The sequence below is a fragment of the Ornithorhynchus anatinus genome, chromosome X5 (genome assembly GCF_004115215.2).
Source record: "Ornithorhynchus anatinus isolate Pmale09 chromosome X5, mOrnAna1.pri.v4, whole genome shotgun sequence".
In the NCBI taxonomy this organism is placed as follows: Eukaryota; Metazoa; Chordata; class Mammalia; order Monotremata; family Ornithorhynchidae; genus Ornithorhynchus; species Ornithorhynchus anatinus.
Genome location: NC_041753.1, coordinates 19351474 through 19357771, shown reverse-complemented (window position 1 = coordinate 19357771; position 6298 = coordinate 19351474). Strand labels below are relative to the sequence as shown.

The following is a 6298-nucleotide window of genomic DNA, read 5'->3' as shown; positions in this document are numbered from 1 at the left end:
GACTGTTAGATTCTCAAGAGCAAGGACCATGCCTATTAATTTTAATATACTCTCCCAAGTGTCGAGTGCAGTGTTCTGCACTCATTAATGATTACTGGGTTAGCCCTTTCTTAGCCCTTTGTAGGGCTCAGGAAAAGCGACAGAGCATTTGGGAGAGTATAATACAGCAGAATTAACAGACACTTCCCTACCCATAACAAGCTTACAGTGCAGCCTCTTCTAGGTTTGGCGGGGGCAACTTTACTTCCTGAAAAACATTAAGGTTATAGGACATTGTCCTTTCAAAAATCATAGGTCAGTTGAGAACAAGGACTGTGTCTGAACTAATTGTCATGTATCTAACCCAGCTCAACAAATACCACTATCATTAGATGCACACACATCTCAGTAGACAGGAGGGGTGACAATGTGGAAGGAGCACAGGCCTGGGAGTCGGAGGACTTGGGTTCTATTCCCAGTTCTGCCAATTGCCTGCTGTGTGACCCTGGACAAGTCACTTAACTTCTCAGTGTCTCAGTTACCTCATCAATAAAATGGGGATTGAATACTTGTTCTCCCACCTACTTGGACTGTGAGCCCCTTGTGGAACAGAGACACTGTCCCACCTGACTGACTTCTAGCTACCTCAGGGCTTAGAACAGTGCTTGACACATAGTAAGCACTTAACAAATACCACTTAAAAAAAGGGATCGTGTATACCAATCCTATCACACTGTACTCTCCCAAGTGTTTAGTACAATGCTGTGCACACGGTGTGTACTCAATAATTACTGCTGACTAACTTGGAAATTAGCATTGGAGGTTTTTCCCATTCACCCCTTTTTCTTCTGCAATGTGGACAATCGCAAAATAAAATATCTCTCCTCTCATACTTCCTCTTAAAATGCTTCTTCTGTCCTGTAAATCGTACACAGTGGGAAAAAAAATACATAGATCAAAATCTTCTGGGAAAATTGAGAGAAAAAACTGAACAAACTCAGATTTGTATTTTTCATTTTTCACATAATTAGATCCTCACATTCGTGGTCATGCAAAATCCCAAATCATTACCCTAAAGAAGTATTTTTAAATATGAGTTTTGGATTGAGTTCTCTATCCCTCTTCTCTCACTCCAAAGAAGACAAGCAAAGCAATGCTGCTGGATGATCAGAACAGATACTTAGAGTCTGTCCTGAAAATCTCCTGCCCTCCTCACACTCCTCCATTAAGAATGCAATGCCCTTGGTAGAGAGAGAAGAAGAGAGGGTGTCATTTTCCCAACCACAGACAACGAATAAGGCCAAATAGTTTGGGCGAAAGGTAGAGAACTAAGTGAAAGGCCTTGAAGCAAGTTCAGCTAGGTTAAATAGTGGTGTTATATCTCCCCCTAGTGGGACAGCTGGAGCACTGCTTTATGACAGTAATTAGATTCAGGCTCTTCCTTCTCGGGGACCTTCGTATTTCAATCAGTCAGTCAATCGTATTTATTGAGTGCTTACTGTGTGCAGAGCACTGTTCTAAGCGCTTGGAAGAGTACAATATCACCAAGTTGGTAGACACATTCCCTGCCCACGACGAGCTCACAGTCTAGAGACGAGCTCCCATTTAACCTATGGAAGAGCGGGACCTTGTCGATGGTATTTGTTATGCGCTTACTATGTGCCAAGCACTATGCTAAGCACCAGGGTAGATGCAAACTAATCAGCTTGTTCACAATCCGTGTCACACGCGGGGGTCACAGCTCTAATCCCCATTTTACAGATGAGGTAACTGAAGCACAGAGAAGCTAAGTGACTTGTCCGAGGTCACGCAGAAGATGAGCCGGGATTAAAGCCCAGGTCCTTCTGACTCCCAGGCCTGTACTCTATCTACTAGACCATGAACTTTCTAAGTAGAGGTTCTTAAAAACTACACTAATATGGCTCCACCTCTCCCTTTTGTGTATTTTGGAACAAGAGAGATTTGGGGAGATGTAGATCATCCAGTTTTCTCAAATTTGCTCAACCCCAGGTAATGGGCTTTATAGGGTGGGGGTGAAAATGATGTATGTTTTCCACTGAATTTAAGGTAGAGTGAATATTATCTTTCTTCATGTCTGCACACTTTGTTTAACAGTGGTCTAGATGAACCAGCAGCTTTTCCAGGAATTCCAACATTTCTGAAAGTATGGAATAGGAGGAGGAGGAGTGGGGTCACAAGACTCATGTGAGAAAGAACAGATGTCCACAGCCCCAAGCGATCACACTCCCAAAGCAACCCATTCTTTATTCCAAGTTTGCTAATCTAATCTAAATGCTGCACACATCTCCCGGCTCCTCAAAAGCCTCCAATGGTTGCTCACTCCTCTCCGCATTAAGCCAAAACAATTGAGGTCCTCAGTCACCTCTCTCCCTCCTATTTATCCATTCTCTTCTTACACTACCCCCCAGCTTGCACACTTCACTTTGCTCAAGTCGATCTCCTCACTGTGCCTCATTTTCATCTCTTTTGTCACTGACCTCTCGTTCATGTCCTCCCTTCTTACTGGAACTCCTCCCTTCACATTCCTTAGACTGTGAACCCCATCTGGGACAGGGATTGTGTCCAACCTGATTATCTTGCATCAACCCCTGTGCTTGGTACAGAGTAAATACTTAAATAGCATTATTATCATTAGGCAGACTGCTGCACTCTCTATCTTCAAGTCTCTTCTAAAATCTCACTTCCTCCAGGAGGCTCTCCCCAATTTCCCTCCACCTTATTTCCCCACAACTTCCTCAGCACTTCCTCGTCACCTAAGCACTTGAGTGTTCACACCACTCTCCTCCTATTGCAGCACTCTCTTGCTTCCACCTAACTGTAATGTATTTTAGTGTCTCTCTCTCCTGCCAGAACGTAAGCTCCTTGAAGGTAGAGATTATTCCTCTCAAGATGCATGCCTATATATAGAGAGAGCTATAACTACATATAGATGGACATTATATAATTTATTGTGCTATATTTTTATATGCATATGTGTGTATATGTGTGTGTGTTCATTCATGGAGCTGAAAAGGCCAATGTGGGACCAATCCTCTCAAAAGAACCTACTCACTATGCTTATTCTCATTTCTCTCAATGCTGACCTCTTACATGTGCCTCTTACACTCATACCCCCAAACCTGGAACTTTCTCGTCAGATGATTGATTGCTCTACCTTAATAATAACTGTGGTACTTTTTAAAATGCTTACCACTCTACTAAGCACTAGGGTAGACATAAGATAATCAGATCGGACACAGTCCCTGTCCCTCATCAGCCTCAAAGTCCAGGAGGAAGGAAGAACAAGTATTGAATCCCCATTTTACAGATGAGGAAACCGGGGCACAGTGAAGTAAAGTGACTTGCCCAAGGTCACCCAGCAGGCAAGTGGCAGAGCCAGGAGTAGAACCCAGATCCTCCAACTCCCAGGCCCATGCTCTTTTCACTAAGCCACACTGCTTCTCCATGCTGCCCTGGGACACACAACCATTTCTTAGTGAGTAAGCCAAAAGTTCTTCCTGTTATCGTGAACATCCAGTGAAACTGGATGAATCAGATTAATTTTGTATCTGGTTTGCCTAATGGAAAGAGCACAGCATGGAGAGCCAGGATACTTGGGTTCTAATACTGGCTCTGCTATTTGGATGCCGTGACCTTAAGCAAGTCATTTAACTTCTTTTTACCTCAGCTGTTCTCCTTACCTCTTAAAATGTGAGCCCTGTATGGGACAGGAATTGTATGCAATCTGAATTTATTGCATCTACCCAAGTGTTTAGCAGAGTGCTTGGTGCATAGTAAGCACTTAATAAATGCCACAATAATGATTCTTATTATCAGTTTCTTTCTAAGGGAAGGATGGAGAGAAAGATAAAGAGGTAGCGTGGGGGATTTCCATTCAAAATTAAAATGGAGGTGCATGTGTATGTTTCTGATTTATCAATCCCACTCTTGCCAACACCTTGGTAATCGTTCTAATTATAGTTAAAGGGTACCCAACTCTCATTTCCTCCCTGGAATCATAATATATACAGCTAATTCAAAAACATAATCAGAACTGGTGCTTTCCAAAGCCTCTAAATATACTTCAAATTATCCATAACTCAAAGACTAAAGTGTGGGAAGTTACTACATTTTATCCAAGTAATGGGATTGCTGGAATTTTAAAATAATTTCTATTCCAACATGGATTTTTTTTTTGGCTAAAGACATTTTCTTTATTGCTCTGTGAAAGCAGATCATGTTCTAAGTTATTCAAGTCAGCAAACGTTATATGAATGATAGTAACATATGAAAAGCATTAAACAGATTTTTAAGAAAGATAATTGAAGGAATGTCTCAGAATTAAGAAGATGAGACTCTATCTGCCCTCATACTAGCATTTTATAAAAGTTATCTTTGTCCACAGGGTTAAGATTGAGTGAGATAGTACAAACCTAAATGTTTGCCCTAGACGAAAAGCATTTTGGAAATCCCACTGCATCTATAGGCAGTGAAAACCCCATTATCTCATGAGTGATATTGCTGGCTTAGGGTTTACATTCTCATTCTCTTCTACTCGTTATTCACTGAGCACCTTGAAATGTATTTACTGAGATCTTTGGAGTGTATACCATACCATTGATCGATTGATTAATAATGCTCATGAAAAACAAAATAATCAAATAAAGGCAATCTTGTTCTAAGCAGCAGAATTTAACATTATGTTCCTAAAGGGTCAAAAATGATTGATCATTCAATCAGTGGCATCCAGTGAGTGCTATGTGTAGAGCACTGTACTGAGCACTTGGGAGAGTACAACTGAGTTGGTAGATATGTTCCCTGACCATGAGGAGCTTAGAGTCTAGAAGGGGAGACACAATAGAATTCATTATGGATATGTACATAAGTGGTCCCCTCTCAGGGTCACACCTGGAGAGTTTCCAGTACTCTACCAGTTTGGACTATGGGAGGGGGAGTCAAGCAGAAGCCTGTTCATTCCATTCCTAGCTTGGGCAGTGGCTAACGAGTGGAAGGCAATCTGCTACAAGTCAAAACCCATCTGGGCTGGCCAGCAGCGGCATGGGAGAGAGTCAAGGGTGGATACTCAAGTTTACTGAGCGGAAAGAGGCAATGGATAACCACTTCTGTATTTTTACCAGGGAAACTCTCTGGATACACTACCGGAACGATTGCAGGTGGAGCTGGGGCGTTCTGGGAGAGATGTGTCCATGGCGTCGCTATGGGTCAGAGACGACTCGACGGCATAAGACACGGCAAGACATAAGTGCTGTGGGGCCGAGCTTGGGGCAAATATCCAGTTCTAAAAGGATACAGATTCCAGTGTGATGCAGAAGGGAGAGGGAGTAAGGGAAAAGAGGGATTGATCAGGGAAGGCCTCTTGGAGAAGATGTGATTTTAGGAGTGTTTTAAAAGTTCCCCTCTGAGCCTGGGACTTTCCCACAAACACAAATTATGTGCATAGGCAACGTTCCACTGTCAGATACAATGCAGTAGAGTGTCTTAGTGGATGAGAGAATGCAGGAAGGTAGTGACATCAGCTGCTTTAGAATCTTGCTTTGTAGAAAATGAATACTCTCTATATGTATTAAATTGAGCAGTCCACAAATAGAAGAAATCAGTCCAGAAGGTAGCAGGACAAAAATTGAAGACTAGAGAGAAAGGGTCAATTGAAAGAGAGGGAAACACAACAGAGAGATGAAAATAAATATCAACAAATAGGCAGGAAAGGGAATATTGAATTGAGGCAAACTCCAAGCTGGAAATAAGGGAATAAGGGAAATAAGAAATAAGGGAATCTATTTTTCCCACCTACCCTCATCCAGGAGTTATATGACAAAAATAATGAAAGCAGGGTTATTTGCCTCTTGCCTGGATGGTTTTGTGAGTGGCAATTTCAAAGATTGCTCTACAGTCCAATGTAAATGATTATGCTTAGACTAGGGGAAGAGATCCTTGAAAATACATTCATTCAGATTTTCCCCTTGTGGTGAACAGCAGGGTGTATTGGAAAGAGCTCAAGCCTGGGATTCAGGAGACCTGGGTTACAATCCTGGCTCTGATATTTTTTTTTTCTTCAATGGTACTTGTTAAGCACTTACTATGTGTCAAGCACTCATTCAGTCAGTCAATCAATCCATTGTATTTATTGAGCACTTACTGTATGCAGGACACTGTACTAAGCACTTAGGAGAGTGCAACACAACACTATAACAGATGCATTCCTTGCCCATAGAAGGAGCACGGGCTTGGGAGTCAGAGGACATGGGTTCCAATCCCAGCTCTGCCTCTTGTCTCCTGTGTGACCTTGGGCAAGGCACTT

At 42.2% G+C, this 6298-nt stretch overlaps 1 non-coding gene across 1 annotated transcript; it reads left to right on the top strand.

The window, feature by feature from the left end:
• The first annotated feature begins 4869 nt into the window (after positions 1-4869).
• LOC114808415 lies at positions 4870-5007 on the top strand. The gene has a single exon (XR_003756263.1). It is a non-coding gene; the product is annotated as a small nucleolar RNA SNORA7 (small nucleolar RNA).
• Positions 5008-6298: the final 1291 nt, after the last annotated feature.